At 42.1% G+C, this 26,531-nt stretch overlaps 1 protein-coding gene across 1 annotated transcript in view; it reads left to right on the top strand.

The window, feature by feature from the left end:
- The window catches only part of COL8A1 (collagen type VIII alpha 1 chain), a 162,624-nt gene that overhangs the window by 50,911 nt on the left and 85,182 nt on the right, over window positions 1-26,531 (top strand). The window contains exons 2-3 of the mRNA XM_089682951.1: window positions 14,527-14,689; window positions 18,342-18,425. The gene's annotated coding sequence lies outside the window, so the exon portion shown is untranslated. The remainder of the gene's footprint in view (window positions 1-14,526; window positions 14,690-18,341; window positions 18,426-26,531) is intronic.

Below are 26,531 nucleotides of genomic sequence, written 5' to 3'. Positions count from 1 at the left end.
GGAATGTGGCCAGTGTATTTTGGGAACCATTGCCACCTAGGATACAAAGTTGAACTAGACATACTGTAAAATCCTGTCTAAATAGTAACACCTTGATGACTAGATTGATCATTTATTTTATATATATATATATATATATATATATATATATATATATATATATATATATATTCATATATACACTGCTCAAAGAAATTAAAGGAACACTTTTTAATCAGAGTATAGCCTCAAGTCAAATAAACTCCTGGGATATTGATCTGGTCAGTTAAGTAGCAGAGGGGTTTGTTAATCAGTTTCAGCTGCTTTGGTGTTAATGAAATTAACAACTGATGCACAATAATGAGATGACCCCCAAAACAGGAATGGTTTTACAGGTGGAGGCCACCGACTTTTTTTTTCCATACTCATCTTTTCTGACTGTTTTTCACTAGTTTTGCATTTGGCTAGGGTCAGTGTCACTACTGGTACCATGAGGAGATACCTGGACCCTACAGAGGTAGTCCAACTCCTCCAGGACGGCACATCAATACAAGCCATTGCCAGAAGGTTTGCTGTGTCTCCCAGCACAGTCTCAAGAGCATGGAGGAGATGCCAGGAGACAGGCAGTTACTCTAGGACAGGGGTCTGCAACCTTTAAGACATAAAGAGCCACTTGGACCCGTTTCCGAGAGGGAAAAAAAGACTGGGAGCCGCAAAACCATTGCAACATTTAAAACAAATCCGACACTGCATATATTGCAAAAAGCGCTCTGGTCATGAAGGGGGTTTAAGGGCCCAGTAAGCAAAGGGTTAATCAGGGCCACAGTGTATCGTCATAATCACAATCATAGCCTTAGGTCAGTGGTGGGCAACCTTTTTTTTCAACTGAGCCAAATCTCGCCAAAACCACGATTGAAATTTATTTTGAGAGAAACATTTTTAAAACTGAAAATACATCCGCCATATAGTAATTCATCCCCCATATAGTAATTCATCCCCCATATAGTAATTCATCCCCCATATAGTAATTCATCCCCCCTATAGTAATTCATCCCCCATAGTAATTCATCCCCCATATAGTAATTCATTCCCCATATAGTAATTCATCCCCCATATAGTAATTCATCCCCCATAGTAATTCATCCCCCATATTAATTCATCCCTCATATAGTAGTAGTAAGTAAGTAGCAAGTAGTAAGCCAAGTCCCCCCTGTGTCAATTCACTTACCTTTGCTCCACGCGTTCCTCTCGCTGTGTTCCCGCGCCGTTCTGGTCTTCAGGGCGGACTGTGAAAGGAGAGGAGTTCGTCACGCTGCCCCGCCTACATCCTGACAGCCAATGTTTGCCAGCGGGCGCCCGGCACACAGAAGAGCTGCATTAAAAGAGCCGCGGCTTGCCGACCCTATTGCCTGTCACCTGGTGGGCAGTGTGCTCCGGAGCTGCAGGAGAGGTGAAAAAGAGCCGCATGTGGCTCCGGAGCCGCGGGTTGCCGACACCCGCTCTAGGAGATCTGGACAGGGCCATAGAATGTCCTTATAACCCATCAGCAGGACTGGTATCTGCTCCTTTGTGCAAAGAGGAACAGGATGAGCACTGCCAGCACCCTACAAAAGGACCTCCAGCAGGCCACTGGTGTGAATGTCTCTGACCAAACAATCAGAAAGAGACTACATGAGGGTGGCCCGAGAACCGGACGTCCTCTAGTGGGCCCTGTGCTCACTGCCTGGCACCATAGAGCTTGATTAGCATTTGCCACTGAACACCAGAATTGGCAGGTCTGCCACTGGCGCCCTGTGCTTTTCACAGATGAGAGCAGGTTCACCCTGAGCACATGTGACAGACGTGAAAGGGTCTGGAGAAGCGTAGAGAATGTTATGCTGCCTATAACATCGTTCAGCAAGACCGTTTTGGTGGTGGGTCACTGATGGTCTGGGGAGGCATATCCATGGAGGGATACACAGATCTCTACAGGCTAGATAATGGCACCCTAACTGCCATTAGGTATCGGGATAAATCCTTGGACCCATTGTCAGACCCTACGCTGGTGCAGTGGGTCCGGGATTCCTCCTGGTGCACCGCAATGGCCGGCCTCATGTGGAGAGAGTATACAGGCAGTTCCCGGAGGATAAAGGAATTGATACCACTGAATGTCCCCCATTCTTTCCTGACCTAAATCCAATCGAACACCTCTGGGATATCATGTTTCGGTCCATCCGACACCGCCAGGTTGCACCTCAGGCTGTCCAGGAGCTATTTTCTATATATGGGAGTGAAGCGTAAAGCTCTTCAAATGCATGTGCTTGGCATCATTGAATTGCAGGTGAGAGCTGCATTCTATACTATAAGGGGGATTTACTAAACCTGGAGCACTCAGAAACTGGTGCAGCTGTGTATGGTAGCCAATAAGCTTCTATCTTCAGCTTGTTCAATTAAGCTTTGACAATAAAACCTTGAAACTGATTGGCCACTATGCACAGCTGCACCAGATTCTGTGTGCACCCATTTTAGTAAATCTCTGAGTGGAGTATGCCTTTTATTCAAGCACAATGACTTGTACTGTGAGAACAACAATTAGCATTGCAGCAGAAAAGCAGGAATGCCCACCTATGCACATTCTTAGTCCTTTAGCCCCATTGTAAAACTGATAAAATGCAGTCAGCTGATGCATTCTGACCCTACCAAATTTGGCCAGGGTATATAAGCATCAATGGCCTCTGCTTTTGAAAGAATGAAATTGTCATAAAATAGAAACCTTTTCCATATACCAAAATCTGAGTTGTCATTAGAAAAGAAAGTGAGGGAAGGTTTTTCAGTGGGGACAATCCAGCAATGAGAGTTTTTTTTCTAACTTTGCAGACATTTTCTCATTTCCTGTTGCGTGCACAAGACATGAAGTGAAGGGAAATCACCCAATGGGACACAAGAAACAAAAGTATAAAAGCAAAGCTGACAGGTGTTCAACTCTTCCCTACTCTTTCTAAAACTAAAAAAGACTTGGGATTTGGATATACTTTAAATGTGAATAGAAGTGGTGGAAGTCATCAATGTGTTGATAAAATTGTTCCAACAGATCACCTTCCACCCAATGTTTTAAAATATATAACTTGGATTTTTCTGGTTGCATATTCATCCTAAAGAAGCCCGCTAGTTGCAGGGATGCTACAAGCTAACATATTCAATTATAGACAAAGCATTACTGAGTTTTGACAATCAGAAGGTTCGGATTGATACAGCCAACCAAAATACTGCCCCAAAAATGATGGTTGTGGAGCTACCTGCGTATCCAATGCATCTACACTGCATGCAGGTAACTGGGACCTTCGTTAAGTGCGTCAGTTCTCTTAAAGGACCCCAGTGATAGCCAGAAGAAGAGCATCGCAAAGGACTGCCGATTCCATAATAATTTGTATTCAAGCACTCTTTTGTTCCCCTTACCCCTCCGCTTTCATTTTCCTTTTCTTTTGGACAGTGCATAGACAGTTGGTTTAGGACTAGCATCTCTGGATAAATGTGCTCTGGCATAGTTCCAGCACTTGATAGATGAAACTTTACTACAGCTCAATGTCATCCTATGCCTACTCCCTACTGTTAATCACTTTGTATGCTAAATTGTGTTTTTACCATTGTGAATCCATGTTATGATTGCCTAGTTACCAACCATATTGGGTGACAATCTATGAGGTTTGCCTTTACTACCTGGTTTGGTGCCTGTTTTCTTTGATCTAGTACTACTACTGGGTAGTACTGAGTAACTGGTGTTACCTTCAACTATTTCCATTGATATTCAATGTTTGTACACTCAACTTTGTGTGTTAGAGAAGCTTAGGTTTTTTTGAAAAGGTTGAGGCAAAGAACAGAGGACCCATCCTAATCAGTGGCTCCTACAAAGGGCTTTTCCTCTATTCTCTCTAGAAAACCTCTGTAGAAGCACCTCTAGTTGCATGATTTCAATTGCTTGTAATCATGAGGATCACTATCTATGGCCCTCCATACAACTAACAACCAGGCTTTCAAACCTGACTTGGCGGAGGGTAGATGGATTCGTTTTTCTCTTTAGTACACAGAGGTTTGTTTACTACTATGAAGCTGTCATAGGGTGTGCATATTTAACTTTTTGGTTGAACAATCACATAGCCAAATCTTACAAAGTGCTACAAAATACAGCACAATTACACAATATGCTGTATGTATGGTGCTAAAGTCATCCTGCCTGTTCAGTGTCAACAATGACAACAATCCAAGAGAGTAATTTTTTTCACCAAACATGCTCCAATAATTGGCAAAGTTTAACTCCAGACAATTAGCTAAATAAACAGATTGAATAAATATAAAGGAGCTGCTCTACTCGCCAAATGATTTGCATTTCTATCCGTTACGTTCTACACCTACCCTTACACAACCCCAACACACAGTTACATTAGAGCAGTACAATGGTGTCATCTGCTGTGACAGTCTGCTTACTGAACAGTGAAGGAGCAGCAGGAGATTGGTGAGGTAATTTCTCTGCTCACTCTAATCTCTTCTCTTTTCTACTTGTTCCTTCTCAGTGATGCTATATAGGGGATTGAAAGATGCTGAAACTAACAAAGTGTCGCTAGGCACTTTTGGTCCAATTGAAACTTATGTAGTGGGTGTGAGGTCAGATAACTTGCCTCTCTTCCCAATCACTGCTATTAGACAATACGGGGTAGCAGAAAGTTTATGTATAGAAAGCTTATGTTGTGAATTACAGCCGCTGGAGAGGAACGCTGCCATTCACAAAAACACAAGCCTTCACCAACACAAGCAAGCTACTACATTATAAAAGAAGAGAGAGATCGGTGCAGCGCTAGGATTAAGGTACCGTAAACTAAGTGCTCAATATAAATGCCCTAAAGGTATAGGCAAATGTGAAAAAGAAACAGAAAATGCAAAGTAGAATACAGTTCACTATTCAGTGCACAAAAGTCCAAATTCCCATATCAATTACTGTGAGGGATATGTTGCAATTCAGAGGTAGGGGTCCTTAAAACAGATAGATTGCGCACTCACCAGAAGTGCGTATAAAATACGCATGTAGAGAGATATATGTTCTTCAAAACATCTCGGTCAATAGGGTTCTGGTCAGATCGCACTCTATATTCTCCTCCGTCTCACCGTGATCAATAATTCCCAGGGTTCAGTACAGGCGTCAAAAATCCCCTTGGTTCATCCAGCCATTGTGGAAGGTGATGCTCTCAGAGAGAGCTGTTTGGATTTTCACCTTTATATCCTAAACATCTTCTGTTTTTAATCTTGATTTAGCCCAGAGTTGCCCTCACATTGACTAAAAACCTCCACGTGGTATAACTTCAGATTCTGCGCTGTGCTCATTCTCTTGCTGAAATACAAGCGTATTTCAGCAAGAGAATGAGCACAGCGCAGAATCTGAGGTTATACCACGTGGAGGTTTTTAGTGGAGGGCAGATGGATCTCGGCTCAGTTTTTCTCTTTAGTACACAGAAATTTGTTTACTACTATGAAGCTGTCATAGGGACATAGTACAGGAAGAGGTAGGGTTTGTGTGGGACTGCTTTGTTTAACCACTTGGCCTCCAGAGGATTTACCCCCCTCCCTGACCAGGCCATTTTTTGTGTTATGGCGCTACGGTACTTTAACTGACAATTGCGCGGTCATGCAAAGGTGCACCTAAATGTAATTTATGTCCTTTTTTCCCACGAATTGAGCTTTCTTTCGATGGTATTTGATCGCCTCTGTGTTGTTTTTTTAATTTTTTACGCTAAAAAAAAAAAGACCAACAATTTCGAGAAAAAAACAATATTTTTGACATTTTGCTATTAAACATGTCCAGTAAAAAAAAAAAAAAAAATCAAATTTCGTTGTTATAAATGTAAGCCAAAATGTATTCTGCTCCATGTCTTTGCTAAAAACAAATCCCAATACGTGTAAATTAATTGGTTTACGTGAAAGTTACAGTGTTTACAAATGGCGGTATATATACTGTGATTTTTTATTTTTACTAGTAATGGCAGAGATCAGCGACTTATAGCAGGACTGCATTGGGCATTCTGACACTGGAGGGAACTGACTTGGTGTCCCTGACATCCCCAGTGACACCAATACAGTGATCAGTGGTAAAAAAAAAAGCACTGACACTGTACTAATGGCACTGGGCAGGAAGGGGTTAACATATGAGGCGATGAAAGGGTTAACTGTGTGCTGTGTGTGTGCTTCACTATAAGCATACTGCTTTGCATGGCTGTGCTGTACACCTCCATCCAAAGCAGTGTGCAGGAGCTGACAGGGGAGAGAACTGTATTGTTTGCAAACAGTTCTCCTCCCTGTCAGAGATGCTCGGCAATCATCGGGTGCCGGCGAGTAATCACCGTCCGGGACCCAGTGATTGACATCCACACCCGAAAATGGCGGCGCGTGTGGGGCGCGTGCGCCCCCTAACCGTAAATGCGAAATCACATATATATACATGATTTTGTACACCCATGCCGCCCTGTAGCAGTATTTCAGCTATAGGGCGGTCGGGAAGCAGTCAAACTCTGTCATGCCCAGAGGAGATGGCAGACGATCCAAAGGGCTGCAGAAAGAAGAGAGGGGGTGGCTCCAGTGCTGACTGTACCTACCCAACCGGTATGCCCATTCAGTCTGGGGTGAAGTTACAGCCAGCACTGACAGTAAGAAAAATGGCCTTTTACTTGAAAACCACTGCACAGAATTGAACAGGACCGAGTACCCCTGTGGGATTTAACAAGCATTTTAAACCTCTGACAATAGTTTTTCTTTCTGTGGGATTAAAATACTTACTTTAGTTGCATAAAAAAATGCATGTAAATGTTTATTAATAAAAATCTACATTAATGTGTCTTTTATATTTGTATAGAGTCCAGCTTTTATTTACCCTACAATTCTGGGTAGCATTACTGTCATTTCTGGAATACTACTTTATTATTTACTGGAGCTCAACCAGACGCAAAACTCCTGGAGAGTTTCCAGACATAACCTGACTTTTGGGTTTTACTGGCCAGGAGCTTGAATAAATAGAAATAAACTAGACAAGGGTGTCATTGGCTTGTGTTGCTCGGTGCTACATACTGTGCATTTCTCCAGGGACCAGCAGATCCAATTATGAAAACATTTCAGAGAATACGACATCATCCTGTTTTAAGACACGTTTTTCCCATCTCCAAGCCGGCTTAGCCCTCGGCCAAATCGTCGACATCATTACTGGTGAAATCTCTGTTTATTTTTCAAAGCCGAAAATTGCTATTCTCTCTTCCCAACACTTTAATCTGTTTTCTTACATAGAGTTCAAACCTTGTTTATGCACATGTACAACTGGAGCAGTCAAAATAAGTCAGATTTGGATTAATAGTCCAAAGAGACAGAGAAAAATCCAGCCCAGTAATTAAAGACAGGATCGAACTGATTAGCTTGTCTCGGATTATCGTCATTGATTTTCAGCATTTTGGTGTTTCAAACATTTGGTGGTATTTATGAACATCTGTAACCCTGATGTCAGAATTCTTAGCTCCGAGTCTGGTGATCAGCCAGTCTGGTCTCAGTCTTCGCCAACAGAAATTAAGGTCAGATATTACTCGGGAGCTTATTTGATGGATAGATATCTAAATGACTCACTTTTTCATGTTTTCTACATTTTTGTGCAATTCATCAGGGGAAGTAAGGTTTTCCAAACAGGCAAACATGGATCATGTGTACATTCCTGTCTTGAAATACTGCAGAACTAGACTAGATCTTTCATAGACAACCTGTGTCCTGCTAACATGTGTTTATCTGTAACTCCTAGGATGCTTTGCGGGATACTGGGAAGGATTAAAGCCAAATTTACGTATCAGCCCAATGTAATAAATACGATTAGGAGGTGCAGTCAAATTTGTTTGTAAGTTTGTTATGTCTGTCTCTTTTTTTTTTTTTTTTGATGTTGTTAATCACCCCCCTTGTGCTGAGCACAGAAGTCTCATTGCATCAGACCAACAGTAATTGGCAGAATTTTCATTTACTGCATCTGCTGGGTTCACAGAACTTAGGCCTCATAGAACTTAGGCCTCATGCACACTGGACGTTTGTTCAGACCATCTGAACACCTTTACTCCATGCAGGGAAAAAGCTTATGAAAATTGCACCTAAAAACATGCATTGGACAAGTGCTTAGACGCGTTTAGGAGCATCAAGCGCATTGAGTATTAATGCATTCCGTTGGTCAGAATATCAATCTATTTTGGCCATTAGACTGCATTAACACTCAAACGTCAAGCATTTTTCCTGTTCAAATGTTCCTCTCCTGACTGTGCTGGTGATGTTTTTTTCAGCCTGCGAATGCACCTCTTCTTATATGCCTGTAAACACCTATGTGCCTGGACACATGAGCTTTTACAGGTATTTTACCCACTTCCCATCCGGGCCAATCTGGCATTTCTCTCCCACATGTAAAAATCATCATTTTTTTGCTAAAAAATTACTCCCAAAACCCCCAAACATTATATGCATATTTTTATCAGAGACCCTAGAGAATAAAATGTTGCAATGTTTTATGTCACAGTGTGCATGAGGCCTTATAGCTTAAATGACAGTCATTGGAGGTTCCAAGTTATTTTCCTGTGAATGGTTAGAAAAACTCTGCCCGTTCATTGAATGAAGAAATTTGGGCACGCCAGTGAAATGCATGTTTTCTGGTTATCAAAATGAAAGACTGTGATCATTAGTGGGTTGGAGTGTATTAAATAGATCGCGGCATTCAGAGTAGAGCAGTATACAGAACTGGGCAGTCTGCAGTTATTTCACGCAAAAAACACAGTATAGAGGGAGAAACGCTCACCTTTCCCTCACTACACTTAGCAATACCCACACCATTCATGCCTATACATACAGCACACCCCACAATGCAGCTCCATACACTTAGCACACCACACTAAGCACCCCAGTGGAGGAGTCTGGAAAATGACACAATGTATGAAAAGGACTCCTCGCCATTCTCCCATTACACTCAGCACACCTCGCCATTCATTTCTATATACTCAACACACCCCACTATGCATTCCTATACACTCTGCACACCCAGTCATTCTGTGCACTCAGCACACCCCATCATGCACCCCTGTACATTCAGCACACCCCATCACGCACCCATGTACACTCAGTGTGCACCTCATCATGCACCCTTGTACACTCAACACACCCCATCATGCACCCCTGTACACTCAGTGTGCACCCCATCATGCACCCCTGCACATTCAGTGTGCACCCCATCATGCACCCCTGTACACTCAACACACTCCATCATGCACCCCTGTAAACGCAGCCATACCATTATGCACCCCTGTACACTCAGTGCACCCCATCATGCACCCCTGTACACTCAACACACTCCATCATGCACCCCTGTAAACTCAGCCACACCATCATGCACCCCTGTACACTCAGTGCACCCCATCATGCACCCCTGTACACTCAACACACTCCATCATGCACCCCTGTAAACGCAGCCACACCATCATGCACCCCTGTACACTCAGTGCACCCCATCATGCACCCCTGTACACTCAGTGCACCCCATCATGCACTCCTGTACACTCAACACACTCCATCATACACCTCTGTAAACTCAGCCACACCATCATGCACCCCTGTACACCCCATCATGCACCCTGTACACTCAGCACACTCCATCATGCACCTCTGTAAACTCAGCCACACCATCATGCACCCCTGTACACTCAGAACACCCCACTGTTCACCCCTGTACTGTCATCACACCCCACTGTACACCTACATACACTCATCAGACTCCACTATCCACTCCTATACACTCAGCACTTCCCACCATGCTCCGCTATACACTCAGCACACCCCACCATGCGCCGCTATACACTCAGCACACCCCACTATGCTCCTCTATACACTCAGCACACCCCACCATGCTCCGCTATACAGTCAGCACTCCCCACCATGCTCCTCTATGCACTCAGCCCACCCCACCGTGCTCCTCTATGCACTTAGCACACCCCACCATGCTCATCTATGCACTCAGCACACCCCACCATGCTCCTCTATACAGTCAGCACTCCCCACCATGCTCCTCTATACACTCAGCCCACCCCACCGTGCTCCTCTATGCACTCAGCACACCCCACCATGCTCCTCTATGCACTCAGCACACCCCACCATGCTCCTCTATACAGTCAGCACTCCCCACCATGCTCCTCCATACACTCAGCCCACCCCACCGTGCTCCTCTATGCACTCAGCACTCCCCACCATGCTCCTCTATACCGTCAGCACTCCCCACCATGCTCCTCTATACACTCAGCACACCCCACCATGCTCCGCTATACAGTCAGCACTCCCCACCATGCTCCTCTATACACTCAGCACACCCCACCATGCTCCTCTATACACTCAGCACACCTCACAATGCTCCTCTATACACTCAGCACACCCCACCATGCTCCTCTCTACACTCAGCACACCCCACCATGCTCCTCTCTACACTCAGCACACCCCACCATGCTCCTCTATGCACTCAGCCCACCCCACCATGCTCCTCCAAGCACTCAGCACACCGTAACATGCTCCTCCATGCACTCAACATACCCCTCCACATACCTTGATACACTCAGTACACTCACTGTTCACTCCTATACACTCAGCACATTTCTCCATGCACACCTATACCCTTAGCACCCAGTGTTCACCCCTATACGCTCAGCAACCCCCCATTCACCTTGTACACTCAGCACTTCCCACCATTCAACCCTATATACTCAGCACACCCCGTCATGCCCACCTATACACTTGGCACCCAGTGTTCACCTCTATACACTCAGCACTTCCCACCATTCATCCCTTTATACTCAGCACACCCCATCATGCCCACCTATACACTTAGCACCCAGTGCTCACCTCTATACATTCAGCAGACCTCATCATGCACACCTATACACTCACCATGTACATCTAGGCACTCAGGACACCCCGCTGTTGACCTCTACATACTAAACACACTCCGTCATTTATCTCTGCACAGTCAGCACTCCCCACCATCCAGCTGCAGGTTGTGCACTGGGGCTTTAGAGGAACTTATTTTATTACAGCTGTGTTGCCTTTTTATATGATTATACAGTTATCCTTTCCTTGTCCTTTAAATGCTGTAAGCAAAGACATATCTGCCACTTTAAGAAAACATTGAGTGCTGACAGCAATGCTTGGATTAAGTACTGTACATATTATTAGAGGTTGAGACTCCTAATATTGATGCAAACAGAACACTTTAGTTAAAGATCAGGCTTTTTAATTCCAGACGTTCTAGGCATTTGCAGTGGATTTTGCACAAACTGTCAGATTTAAGTGCTCTGCCAGACTGCTGAAGTAAATGGTTACCTAATTCCCTGTGAAATAAAAGGTGTTATTGTTTCATAAGCAGCTACTGTGGTAGATTTGCAGATATTTTAAGAGTATTAATTCAGGCGGAAGTAGATTTCTTGAAAGGGGTAGAGGCAATAATTCAACACAGACTTAAAGGGACACAATTTCACAAAAGGTTATCTCTGCCATTTGTATTGTTATTGTTTTTGTTGTGATTATTGCTAGATGCAATGCTTTATACTAAAGTAATCTTCTACTAAGGTTAGTGTACTTTAATCCAGATCCGCAGTAAGCGATTATCATATCCAAGCCTAAGATAAATGGCCACATACCCTGATTCCAACGTTCGGTGTGACAGTTTCTATGCATCCTAGTTTATCCTGTCCTCGATCAGAAGAGGGAAAAGTGGTATGGATCAGCCCATGCTTCATTTCAATCTGTAGGCTGAGCTGCAGGAGAGACAACAGCAGGTTCTGATTCTATGGACAGGAAGATATCTATCCATCTATGGCTAGAATAGAACAAATACACTCACAAGCCACTTTATTAGGTACACCTGTTCAATTGCTTGGTAATGCAAACTGCTAATCAGCCAATCACATGGCAGCAACTCAATGCATTTAGGCATCTGGACGTGATGAAAACTAGACCAAACAAAGCATCAGAATGGGGAAGAAAGGGGATTTAAGTAACTTCGACCGTGGCATGGTTGGTGGTGTCAAACGGGCTGGTCTAAGTATTTCAAAAACTGTTGATCTACTGGGATTTTCATGCACAACCATCTCTAGGGAAATTGAGACTCATCAGACCAGGCAACGTTTTTCCAATCTTCTTTTGTCCAATTTTGGGGAGCCTGTGTGGATTGTAGCCTTTGTTTCCTGTTCTAAGCTGACAGGAGTGGCACCCGGAGTGGTCTTCTGCTGCTGCAGCCCATCTGCTTCAAGGTTCAATGTGTTGTGCATTCAGAGATGGTATTCTGCATACTTTGGTTGTAACGAGTGATTATTAGAGCTACTGCTGCCTATCATCTCGAACCAGTCTGCCCATTCTCTTCCTCCTCCTTCTGACCTTTGACATCAACAATGCATTTTCATCCACACATCTGCCACTCACTGGATATTTTCTCTTTTTCGGACCATTCTCTGTAAACCCTAGAGATGGTTGTATGTATAGTAGATCAGCAGTGTTTGAAATACTCAGATCAGCCCCTCTGGCACCAACAACCATGCCACGTTCAAAATCACTTAAATCCCCTTTCTTCCCCATTCTGATGCTCGGTTTGAACTTCAGCAAGTCATCTTCACCACATCTAGATGCCGAAATGCATTGAGTTGCTGCCATGTGATTGGCTGATTAGCAATTTGTGTTACTAAGAAATTGAACAGGTGTGCCTAATAAAGTGGCCGGTGAGTGTATAAGTTAGACGCTGTGATTTTTATTAGTATTTCATATATTACAAACATGAATTGTGATAATGATAGTAATACTGTTTCACTGATTAACTCATTAATGTATCTTATAGTTTTAAATCTGTTAATTTACATTTAGACCTCAGTCAGATGGAAAGTTAAAACTGAACTCCAGGAAAACAGCTATGCACAGTTGTACATAGTTCTTTGCATACATTGGAGCTATCTGACTTGTTAAAGGATTTCTGTTCATCCATCACTCTAGATGGCAGAGTCAGGTTGGTGACCACATTTTTCTCTAAAGCATTTAAGTAATACAGGTTAGTCCCCTTCCTGCCCCCAACCTGTGATTGTATAGGGATGGAGAAGGAGTAGACTGATGAGGCCATCCCTCTGCTCTCTTCTCCTGTCTGCATATACTATAGCATACCTGATTGGTTTTTAGTGCTGCCCACCCCTCCCCCAGTCTGAGTGTGGGAATTGGCAAATAAAATATTGATTTTAACACTCATAGCTTTTAAAATTCACGTTTTTTTTTTCTAACTAAATGCATAACTACATTATTACAATAAAGTGTTACTAAACCCACAACAGTAAAATCAGTCTGTATATGCAGTAATGCATTCTTGTTATACTCACTGTGGAACCTAAGGGGTTAATCCTCCACATTTTGTAAAATGGCTGGTTATCCATTTTTCTTCTTTTACTGTCGCTCTAGGAGTCACTCTGCACGTGCTCAGTTTGGTGTATATGGCTAGAGAAGTTTTTTTTTCTTTGGGAGGGCGCATGTGATCAGCACAGGGTCCAGACAGAGGGTCAGGGGTTACGCAGTCTCATAGGACAGTCAGAGGAGAATGAAAACTCCTCCTACAAGATTAACTAGTGCTCGGCCGGACACTGATAGAAGTCACAAGACCTTTATATACCGCTGATGAGAAAAGGTATTTAGCAGTTTATATTTACTAAAATAATTGTATTTCCTTGTTCTGTGTACTGTAGGAGACCAGATATAGTGAATGCAGGGTCCTTGGTTTAGTAACACTTTAATGGCTGTAATGGCAGAAGATTTTTTACCGTAAAAAATGTAAAAAAAAAAACCTTCTGTGATCAGTCTCCCCCAGCCCCCTAAATACTTACCTGAACCTGATCTTGATCAGTGCTGTGCCCAAGAGCTTTCTCTTCTCCGCGGACATGGAGACAACAGCAGGAGCCATTGGCTGCTGCTGTCAATCAAATCCTGTGAAGAGTCAATGGACACACATAGCCCTGCTTGGGAGCGAGCCTGCACAAATGCCCCCATAGCAATCAGCAATCGAATTAGAAAGGAGGAGGAGCCAGCAGCACCAGCGGGGACCCCAGAAGAGGAGGATTGGGGCAGCTCTGTACAAAACCTTTGCACAGAGTAGGTAAAATATATGACGTTTAATAATAATTTAATTTTAAAAATAATAATAAAAATGCACCTTTAGAATCACTTTGTTTTTTTTTATCTGCCTGTAGTTTCGCTTTTGTTAGCTATAGCCAGGATAATGTCTGGTATTTTTACATTGCTATACATATGTATTATGCAAGCATTTCAGAAGGGCAGAAATCAGTTTTCCTTTATCTCTGGATCTGCTTTGTAGCAAAGATTTAACAATGTTATATTGCACTAATGTCTATTAAACTGCTGTTCTGTGCTTAAAACAGGAACTTTGAGTATTCATAGACCTGTTTTAGCTTTGCTGTTCCATTAAATGCCTCTAATCTGTTCAATTTCCTGCAGCATACACATGATCCTGCACATCTGAATACTCGACATCAGAAGGTTGTAAGGGTATCCACTGTATAAGCGGACACAGTTTAAATATATTTGGACTTGGGAATCTCAGGAGTTCCAAATGATAATGACAGACTCTGACTGGTGGAACAAGAAATAGCTAAAAAAGGTAGTATATTGAATTTTTCTGGTCACACCTACACATTTTTTCAATATAAAGGGAGTACCAGGCACACAGGGAAATGAAAAGCTAAAATACATAAATACACACACACATACTGTAATATATATATATATATCCAGACCCCATTCCTGTGATTGAACCAAGAAGAAACCTGTCTCCTGTCAGAAGAGAAATAGTAGGGTTGCTGTTGCTGACCCCATTGTGAAAATGCTAGTTATCTGGCTGTTCCTGGTTACTCTCCAAGTCACTGGCTCAGCAAAATCATGCAGTCAAATAAAGCTAAAATTTAGATATCTCTAATCCCAAAAGCAAAAATACAATATAATGCATCTTACGAGTTCTTTAACCACTTACCCTACAGAGGATTTACCCCCCTTCCTGACCAGGCTATTTTTGTGACACGATGCTGCGTTACTTTAACTGACAATTGCACAGTCATGCAACGCTGCAGCCAAATTAAATTTTATGTTCTTGTTTTCCCACAGATTGATCTTTCTTTCGGTGGTATTTGATCGTGTCTGCGTTTTTTTATTTTTCCGTTATAAACAAAAAAAGTGTGACAATTTTGAAAAAAAAAACCAATATTTTTGACTTTTTGCTATTAAACATATCCAGTAAAAAAAATCAATTTTCATCATAAATTTATGGCAAAATTTATTATGCTACATGTCTAAAAAAAAAACCCCAATACTTGTAGATGAATTGGTTTACGTTTACAAATGGCGGTATAGATACCGGAATTTTTTTTTGTTATTACTAGCAATGACGGCGATCAGCGACTTATAATGGGACTGCGGCGGGCATTCTGACACTGTGGGGGAACGGATTAACTGCCACTGACATCCTCAGTGACACTAATACAGTGATCAGTGCTAATAAAAAGCTTTGACACTGTACTAATGACACTGAGCAGGAAGGGCTTAAAATCTGGGGCAATCAAAGGGTTAACTGTGTGCTGTGTCCGGTAATGCAAATCACATACATATGTGGTTTTGCGCAGCCCTGTAGCAGTATCTCTGCTATAGGGCGCCGGGCAAGCGGTTAGTGTGGTGACTGTATTCGTTTTCTTTTTTTAGGCTTTATTTTTACCTGGTGCTTCAGCCATTAAAATATTTCCTGTCTTAGGCTATCTCTAATGTGTTGAAGAGCAATGGAAACACCCTTAGACAGTAGCATCAACCTGTGGAAAGGGTAGTTTAAGATGCACTAACAAATTTGTTTGGACGTCACTTGACTAACAAAGCTGAACTCAAGCTAACATTTTTAAAGCCCTTACAGCAACAGTATTTTTTTTCCTTTTTGGAAAAATGCTTTACATAACTGAATAAAAGCCAACCATTGTAAGCACTCTTGTAAGTGTTCAATAGTTTGTCTCAACCCTTTTTGCTGGACAGCTTGGTCTGTTAAAGGAAACTGAAAAATAACAGATTTACTGGCAGGATCACCAGGTGCAAATAAAGAAAGCCTTTTTAAGGACTGGTAAAGTACAATATAATACTGTATATTTTTTGCTTTTGGGCTTAGTAATGCTTTAAATTAGAACTATCTGCATATGTGTTCCTGGTCATTGACTATGAAATTGAAAGCTAGAGTGTCAGTATGACAGCCAAGCAACTTGTACTTTTAGCAGTAGATCAGCATTGGGAAGGTGATCCTTCAGGGAGCTACCAGAAGTAATGTTCTCTCCATGTCAGGAGCACAGCAGTCAATAACCAAGACTCCATCACAACAGTGTGCATGTTACAACGCATGTTTTATATGTTAGGTGGTGTTTTTGAAAGACTATATTTGAAATTACTTCAATGATAAACAACAGGTTAATGTTCTCAAAAGGGTCCATGCAGCACTTGATTCCAAAGCACAGTAAAGCAGCACGTTGGCAGGAAATCTATTGAATGCAATGGGTGTCCAAGCGTTAAAAATAATACAATTCTTGTGCTAAAGTCTCACTGGAGCAACTATCAAAAATAAATAGAATTGCTCACAGCAGCACTCACTATATCACCACACCTGATACATTAAATATATCTACCAATTATGTTGCGATGCCACAAACGAAATAAAGTGCATGTGCTTGACAGAAATTGATATATAATGCAAATAAATAAATTAAACTGTAAAATTCATATACAAGTCCAATCAAGAAGTTCATACATATATATATATATATATATATATATATATATATATATACCAATAAAGTGCTGAAACAAAAATCATAGGGTAGACAGTAAATAAATCAATAAAAAAAATCCCAAAATCATGTGTAAGTCAATCAGAAAATTCATATACATAAAGTGCTAAAGTGCATTTTATTCAAATGGATGTCGCCACTGGGGCTCCATTGCCCCAGTGATGATGTCCATTTGGACAAAACGCATCAGGTACAATGGTGATGTCATCATGTCCCCCGAGACGATGAATGTAATCTGTTTGATATGCTGTGATCGTATTGTTATATGTGAGCAGATGTCTAGCTTTTAATAAACCTGTACTTTTATACTGCACCATGAGAGCTCTTCTTCCTCTTTCATGTTTTATTCCATTGTGACCAATTGCTGGCTTGATTTGTGGTGGATTGATATGGATGGCGGTGTAAGCGATATGCAGTGGTGGAGGTTGCGGAGGCACACTTCCCATTCATCTATCCATCCGGTTGAAGCGTTACTTTGTTTCCATCCATCCCTTTAAGGGAGTGCTTACTTGGTCAGGAAGTGATCATCCATCTATTTTGGGATTTTTCCCTACATGTGGTCAGACCTCTCATACTTTGAGGTCTGAAATTCTGGTAAGCGGCCCTGGATTATGTGTTGGTGCTCACGGTGGTGAAAAGTCTGCTGAATTATAGGATCACTTAGATTCCTATGGCTTATGAATGCACTTTCTTCACTTGTATTTTACTTCAGCACTTTATATACTGTATAGCAATTTTCTGATTGGGTTTACACATGATTTTGGGACTGTTTTATAGATTTATTTACTCTCTACACTCAGATTTTTGTTTCAGCACTTTATTTGTATATATATATGAACGTCTTGATTGGGTATATATGAATTTGGGACTTCTGCAGGTTATTTATTTACTTTATTTATTTGCATTATAAATTAATTATTTCTGTCAAGCACATGCACTTTATTTTATTTATGGAAGCACAACACAATAGGTAGATTTGTCCAAGTGTTAAGCCTGCACTGGAAAATGCAGAAATAATTTTAGCAACAGATTTGGTGCAACAAAAGTGCCCAAATATATATCAGTTGGCAGATTACTTTAAATAAAAAAAAATTATGTTTGCCTTGAATATGATCTGATCATTTGCCACAACAATGACACTGTTATGTAGGGGACCGAAAATTCTCTGGCTGGTTTCATCTTCGCGCTTATTCCGTGATATAAAGCAGAGATGATGTACAGTAACCAATCAGAGATCACCTTTCTGATTCGGCTGCATGGCGCTGAATTCTGATTGAATGCCATTGTGTACTGCATCTTGCACATAATTGCTTTTTTTATCTGATTTATTTAATAACCTTGTGTATGGTAGGCCTACTACAGTGCATGGACTGCATAATTTATCTTCTTGGATCATCTTATGCAACATAAAGGGTCTGATTAACCATATCTTGTTCATTCCAGGTGCTGACTGTCAAAACAGACACTTGTACTGTACATTTATATGAAAAGCAAAGAGCACTTTCGTCAACATCCAGAAACATCAACGTAAGCCTTCTAATTATATATGAATGTTACAATGAGGTCAATTCACAAATAATATCACACAGGTCCATAAAGTGAACTTGTCACCGCAATACACATACCAGGCTGAACATATGCACTACATTTAGGCATTGAGCATTTACTAAAGCTTCCTGTGTGGTATTAGACCTGGTTTACACTACATGCCTTTCAGTTGTGTTTTTTCTTCATCCAAAATGCACAGAAAGTAGGTTATATGGTTGTCAATGTCATCGTTCACATCAGTTCTTGCAGTTCCAGCACGTTCCGGGTGCAGAAAAATAGTAGAACATGCTGCATCTTTTCTGCACGCAACTGTACTAAAAATGCACCAGAACACGCTGGAACACACCAAATCGCACTGGAACACACGTCCCTATTTAAATTGAAGAAAAAGAGAGGGGGAACCATTAACTGGAATGCATAAAAAATGCACTGGAACACGTCAAAAACGTATCAAAAACATGTCAAAAATGCATCCGAAACGCATATGGACTGCGTTTCTATAGTGTGAACTGGCCCATAATCCATAATTCATTTTTCGGTAATTAGCTGTGCACTTCTAAGAATTCCAGGAGTGACTTAAACCTTCTTCCAGTTTTCTCTCACTGATGCGCCCTAAGCCTTCTATCTACCTTGATCAGCAAAGGCCCTAGATAACACGATTGTGAACAATTCAGCCATGTGACTACCTGGAAGATTTTAATAATTTGCAGTTCTTGCGCCATCATGTGTTCTGGAGGGTCAAAAAAACTTTATTAATCTTTCTATATTGCTTATTATGCATGTTAAAAGTTTATAATTATTAATTTTGAAACAGTGGCACATCTTAATATGGTCATTTTAAAGCAGTCGTAAACCGACCAAAAACATTCTTAAAAATCAAGTTAAGAGAATCGTATACTAGCACATTATGAAAGACTTACCTGAAAACGAAGCCCTCCAGCAGAGCCCTGTCATGGCTGCCCGAAGCTTCCATCTTCACCCTGTCTTCTTTCCGGGTTTGCGAGCTGCAGGCATCTGATTGGCCGTGCTGCAATGTCGTCACTCCCATGTGTGCGCAAAAGGAGTTTTGGCCGTGGGACGGCTCTCTCAATGGACACCACGCTGTCATTGAGAGCGCAGTGCGCATGCACCAGTGACATCACCAGCGCTTCTATAGTAAATATATCCTAAGTGGTGCATAGATAGGTCTCCTAGATTGTAAGCTCCAAGGAGCAGGGCCCTCGAACCCCTCGTGTATCGCATTGTATTGTTACTGTTCTGTCACATGTTCTGTCCCCCTTTGTAATGTACAGCACTGAGCGAACTGTTGGCGCTTTATAAATACTGTATAATAATGATGATGATTAGGAGATTTTACAGTACCTACAGGCAAGCCTTATTAAAGCCTTACCTCCAGGCAGGTGTTATGGCTGAAATTCACACCAACCACCCTAATGCTGCTAGGCAGAAGTGCTAACCACTTAGCCACTGTGGTGGCAATTCCAAACATTTAGAGCAGGGATAGGCAACCTAAGGCATGAGTGCCAGGACAGGCACACAATGTCGTTTTCAGTGACACCCACAACATTTTCAGATGGCACATGCACAGGCTCATATTGGCCCACTTAAGAATCCTCCTGTAGGCTCCTACTCTCTACTAATACAGGACTCCTGACATAAACTCTGATTGACTGCTCACTTGATTGTCAATTACAAGGCTTGGCCTGCTCGTTCGGTGGCTCAGTTGTTCACCTACCTCCATGATATTTCAGAAAGGATTGCCTTCTGTCACTGGCATTCAGGGGCAGGCCCTCCTTCCTGTATCAGCATAGACCCACGTGAGGCTTAGCAGGTCATTACATGAAGTCTTCCCACCTAACCTCCTCCCCCTCCTGGTGGAATCCAGTGCTGAGACAAGGTTATCCAGTGCCCAGGGCAAAGATGCCAAACTGCGCCCCCCCCATCATGACGTGCAAGCTTTTTGTATGCCCAGCAGTGCCCCCATCATTGCGAAAAGCCAATGTACCGAGGGCAGTTGCCCCTTCCTCCCACACCTTGTCCCGTCCTTCGTGGAATCACTAGCTGCAGCAGATATAAATGTAAAACCCCTGTGTTTTGTATGGTGCAGAGAAGGAGTTGTTCAACAAAATTCAGCAAAATGAGACCACTTCATTCCCTTGTTTGTCTTGCTCATCCGTAAGATTTATTGTGAAGATATACAGGCATGCATGGATTGGTTTGGGTTGGCGGGTTTCACAAAAAGTGTTTACAAGAAGGACATTTACTGGCATTTTTCTGAACATACCAGAACCTGGAAAGGTCTGAAAGTTGTGATCCTTGAAATATGGGGCATGTAAAGCCAGCTTCCTTGTTTTTGTGTTTTTTTAGGGAACTGGGGCTGATCTGGGGCCTTGCGTCATTGTGACTATGTTAGTAAAGATGAACTCTAGAATGTGCTTTTTGAGAAAGCATGTTGCATGCTGTCTTTTACAGCTTTTATAACTGTACAAACCAGCAAACAAGAGAAAGAAAAGAGGGTTTCATGTTTCTTGAGCTCTAGTGAGTCTTCTGACTCTTCAAAAACCCACCCCTTTACCTCTAAAGCTCTCTTGTTAAATGTACCTAAAAACATCCAAAGATTGACCAATAAAGGGAAACAAAAAGAAGATCATAGTTTGTGCATTCTGAGGCTTGGTGCCGACTTCCCCTCCCCGTTACTCTGCTGCCCTTGACAGTGGCCTTCCATTGCCATATGGTACATATACAGTATATAGCCCTGACTGACTATGGAATCTGTGTGGGAAAATGCAAAAAATAAATGTTTTATGCTGATCATCATTATTCCAATATGACTCCCAGAATCCAGACATAAATAGGTAATCTAAGATAATGGATAGCTTGGATGCCTTTTCGGCAGACAACGTCCTCATTGTACAGATGGTTCCTTCACTAGAAGATATGTTGGAAGAGAAAATTGTGACATTACTGAAATATTTAACTCTTGCATTGCTGACTCTTTGAGAAAAGACTGTATGCTTACAGCTGCTTCTGCAGCTGGATTTGTTTTTAACAATGCTGGCAACTAACTGAACATAATAAGTAAATCAGAAAAATAGAAAAGACCACTTGATGTGGGATCTGAAAGTCCCAACATATCTGGCCATTCTTCAACTGCTGAAGGGCTACAAGCAGATCATACTTATACCTAGAAATAGATGCAGAGTTTTTTTTTTCCTTCATGAGTTCTCCAAGTGTTTCTAAGTGTTCATCCTTTAGAGTGCATACATCCCAAATCTTAATGTTAACTGCATTATTTGCAATTCAAATGTGTGAATGTATAAAATGGCATTGTGACCACTAGATGGTGCTCAGGAGCATACTTATTTTCTTATGACAGTCAGCGCCATCCAGTGGCCATACCACATTATGGTCACAAGATGATGCTGACTATATTAGGAAATATGTATGCTCCTCAGAGCCATCTAGTGGCCATAAGGAGGTATTTCCTGAACTCACACATTTGAATTGTTATTATACAGGATTTATATAGTGCCAACAGTTTACTCAGCGGTTTACAATATAACGGGAGACAATACAGTTCAATACAAGAGGGAAAGGAGGGCCCTGCTCCTTGGAGCTTACAATCTAATATATATATATATATATATATATATATATATAAATATTACAATTATTGTAGAGCATATAGCATGAGAACATTCATTTTTTCCCCATTCTCACAGATTTAATTAACATGCAGTTTCAATGGACAAACAGCTATGCACATTTTTTATAAATACATCCCTACACCTATGGAAACCCTGACAATTTCTCTTATTTGCTTTCCTTTCTCCTTTTCTTTTATAATTATACCATTAAAAGTTTTTTTTTCTATATCTGAAATATCTCTGCAATATGCACAAAATAAAGCTATTGATCATGACAGAAATTCAGAACTGTCCCATGTCCTGTCCACACTTCCTGTGTTCAGTGTATGCTGTGGGGTCTATTTATAATAAATTGTCAATGCCTCAGTATTCACACAGTCTTCATGAATATTCCCCATAATGTGTCTAAATATCTTTATTTCTTATTAGCTTAAACTAGAGGCCATAATGCAGAGTTTCCTGACTGAGCTATTGAAGAAAATGACCTATGGCCACTGGATGGAGCTGACAATCATAGGAAATAACAAATTAGACACATTAAGGAGATTGTTCACAAAGGCTGTGTGAATGCTGAGACATTCACCCAGCAATATTTTTTATAAATAGACCCCTTATTGTACACATGCAGTACACCAGCACTCAATGTAGCATTTGCTATGCATTACTGAATACTGATGAAAGCTAGATTGTTGGTTTTATAATGCATCCAAGTCATCACAATTTAGGCCTTTTGTTCTGCGAGCGTCTTCAACGTTAGCTCAGAGTTGAATGTGTTTCATTAAACCAATAATTGTAGAATACTGGTCCCTAGCAGACCTTTGTCCTGATTCTCGCAAATCACATTGTAGCATTGTAGCTCCAGCTAAAGTACCCACTGTTATCATATTTCTGATTGGTTTTGAACTTCTGATTTTCCTCCATCTTCAGCAGCTGCTACATTTAAGGGAAACACACGTGTCATTGGTAGCGTCTACCTATTTTCCTATTAAAGAATAGTGGGAAGATGATATTGGGATTATACTGTGACATATAGGAGTGACTTGGCTGCAAATATGGGGCTGTGCAGTGGACAGGCATCATCCTGTAATGTTTCTGGGAATTTGCAGAAGAGACACATGAATGAGCCAAAACCTTCCACATATAAATGTATTATCTGTACTGCCACTATTGGTTTTCTGGAAAGGCACACATCCCATACTTCAGAGAACTTCAAGGGGATATCAGGTTTTGTTGGAGAAAAACATCAAGGTTCTCCAGCTATGTCTGGACATAAAGGTTTATGGTAAATACGTAATATTGGGAGGTTCGGTGTTTTCTGCATGATCATTTCTGGGGTTATATTAAGAAACAGAATCCATGGCATTCCTTTAGACATGCCAAACTACCAATTTAATTCTAAAGACCAGGGCTATTTTTCTCAGAGAATAGGTGCAAGCACCCTCCCTTTCCAAGTCACCCCCTTGTCTTTTCTCTCTACCCACTTCTGAGCATGATCCCTTGTTTTCACCCCCTCCCAGTACTGCCCCTTTAAAAAGATACAGAAGCAAGTATAATTTTTTGGTGTTAAGTAACTTGTATGGAATTTGTTAATGATAACAAGAAAAGTAGTAAAATAGATCCCCTGCAGCCAGCAACAATAGACCCCCAGCAACAACAGCCCCCCCCCCAACAATAAATCTCCCCAGATACAATAGACCCCCCAGCAATTGCAGACCCCCCAGGAACAGTAGACTCCTTTGAAACAATAGATTACCCCCAGCAACAATAGACCCCCCCACAGCAGAATACACTCCCAGGAAAAGTAGACCCCCCACACACCCAACAAAATAAACACCCTGTAACAATAGATCCACCCTAGCAACAATAGATCCCCGCAAGCAACAATAGATCTCCCAGCAGCCAGCATCAATAGAATCTCCAGCAGCTAGCAACAATAGACCCCTCCCTTAATAGTTGATACTTTCCAACAACAGTTGATCCCCCAGCAACATAAGACCCCCTCCCCCAGCAATATTAGGTCTCCCACCAGCAACAATAGATGGCTCTGAGGAAGAGGCAAGTCCTCGAAACGCGTCAGTCTATTGGATGTCTACACTCCCTATTGCGGACTGTTACTCAGCGCGGTGTTGACTCAGCTGTTCTTTTATGACGTACCTTGACTTTATTGTCATTTGTGAATACAACACCTACTTTATTTCTTATTAAACATTTTTTATGGTAATGCACTAGGCCTGTGAGCCCTCTGTTTGTTCTTTCCTCATTCAGCAATAGACCACCCCTGCAACAATAAATTCCCCTTAGTGATGATAGATCCCCCAGCAACCAGCAACAAAAGACCCTCCAGGACCCTTCACCCTTGGCCATTACATACATTCAGTGCTGGAGGTGCCGAAACTAAGTTCTCCTGCGTTCCCACTGAAATAAAGCCCATCTATGGACCAAATAAGGAATACTATATTTTATTAACAAGTCTGCCTCTAATTTGGACTAGAGCTTTATGCAGATGTCTGTTAAATGCAGTGAGGCAATTTCAAGAGCAGGATATAGTGAGCCTACAGAACTACTATTGTTGCCTGGATGCAAGAATGAGAAATTCATTTTCCTGGCTTCTGATTAGTGTTTAGTGAGCTTGACTTGCAGCTCCGGATTCTGTGCTCAAATGTCACCTATGTTCTCCTAATGTCATCTGTTCATCTATGTTCTCCCAGTGTCTGCATGCGTGTCCCCTGGGTGTTCCATACTCCTGCAACATAATGATAGGTTTATCAATGATTTCTCCTAGACTGGATATTAGATTCTGAGCTCTTATGGATAACAGTGACTGATGTGAATGAATCTGTGCATGCTATGTAGTGCTCCTAATATGTCAGAGATATTTAAATATATACAAATTATATATGTTAGAGTGGAGTCCAATGAACACTAATTAGAACTCTAATTAGAAGTGATATTTAATGAGAGATTATGTGACCGATTCCAGTTGGCAGTTGATGAGAGATCACATGGCCCCATATCATTTCCCACTTCTACACATTCTTCAGCTGTTGCAGATTGGCAGTGGTACATTGCAGAAGACTGAAGTCTGATTGCAGTAAAATGTGTTCAGAACAGGGATGTACTACAGTGGGATGTGATTCCAAACAAATGGTTTCTTTATTTTTTTTACATGTTTGGCCACCACAGGCAGATAATTTGAGAAGTAGAACCAGGGACGGACTCACCATTTGGAAACTCGGGCACTGCCCAGGGGCCCGGGGTTAGTAAGGGGCCCCATGAGATGCCCCTGGTACCTTTTCATAGGCTTTTTTAAGTTTGGGCAAGGACACGGGCCCCATGATCCCATATTGCCCGGGGGCCCCATGAGTTGTCAGTCCGCCCCTGAGCAGAACTGAAGATGAGAGGACACACAAGACTCTTTGCAGTACTGGTAACGTGATCATGTCCCCCTTCTCTTCAGTCTCTTGCTTGGTAGACCAGTTTTAGCACTGTGCTTAAAACACACAGCCTGTTGCTTCCTTTAGCAAATTCTGTTATATCTTTGCAGTGATACCACATATCGTGATTGGCTGTAAAAGGGCCGGTGCTAAACTAATTTGTGCCCTAGGCAAGACCAGCCCCCCCCCCCCCCAAAAAAACAAAACAAAAAACTTCACCTATAGTTCTACTTCACCCCTCTTAGCACACGTCCTCTTTCCCCTCAAATTTTCCACCCCAGCACAAATCCTTTCCCCAAAATCCCCCCTCCTAGCATAAATCCCCCCAATCCCACCTCCTAGCATAAACCCCTCCAAATGACCCTTCCCAGCATGAATCCTTTCTCCCCACCCAAATCTCCTATCCTAGCACAAATTCCCCCCCTCCTAGCACATTCCCTCCCAATCCTGCCTCCTAGCAAAATTCCCGCTCTCCCCCCCAAAAAAAACCCTACTAATATAAATCCCCCCATCCCTTCTAGGAAAAATTTCCTCTCAATCCCCTCTCCTACCGCAAATTCCCCCCCAAAACCTCCCCTCCTAGCACACCCCCCAATCCCCCCCTGCTAGCACAAATCTCCCTCCAGTCCTCCCCTCTAGCACCCCCCCAAATCTCCCCCATCCTCTCTCCTAGCACAAATTCCCCCCCCAATCCTCTCTCCTAACGCAAATCCCCCACCAATCCCCTTTCCTAGCACAAATTCCCCCTCCCAGCAGCACTCCTTTTTCTTTAATCCCCCCACCTAGGACAAATTCCTCCAAATCCCTTCTCAAGCTAAATCCCCTCCAAATTACCCTTCCCAGCATAAAATCCTCCCACCTTACCCCAGTCTCCCCCAAAGCCCATCCCAGTACACTCCTAGATCCGACCATGGCATAGAGTAGGGAAACCAGCAGCTGTGGCGGATGTGTGCCTTAGGCGGCTGCCTAGTTTGCCTAGTGGTAGCACTGGCCCTGCCTGTGTA

Source organism: Staurois parvus, unplaced genomic scaffold (assembly GCF_062004578.1).
Source record: "Staurois parvus isolate SC_StPar_1 unplaced genomic scaffold, SC_StPar_1.0 ptg000299l, whole genome shotgun sequence".
NCBI classification, from domain to species: Eukaryota; Metazoa; Chordata; class Amphibia; order Anura; family Ranidae; genus Staurois; species Staurois parvus.
This window is presented reverse-complemented; position numbering and strand designations above follow the sequence as displayed.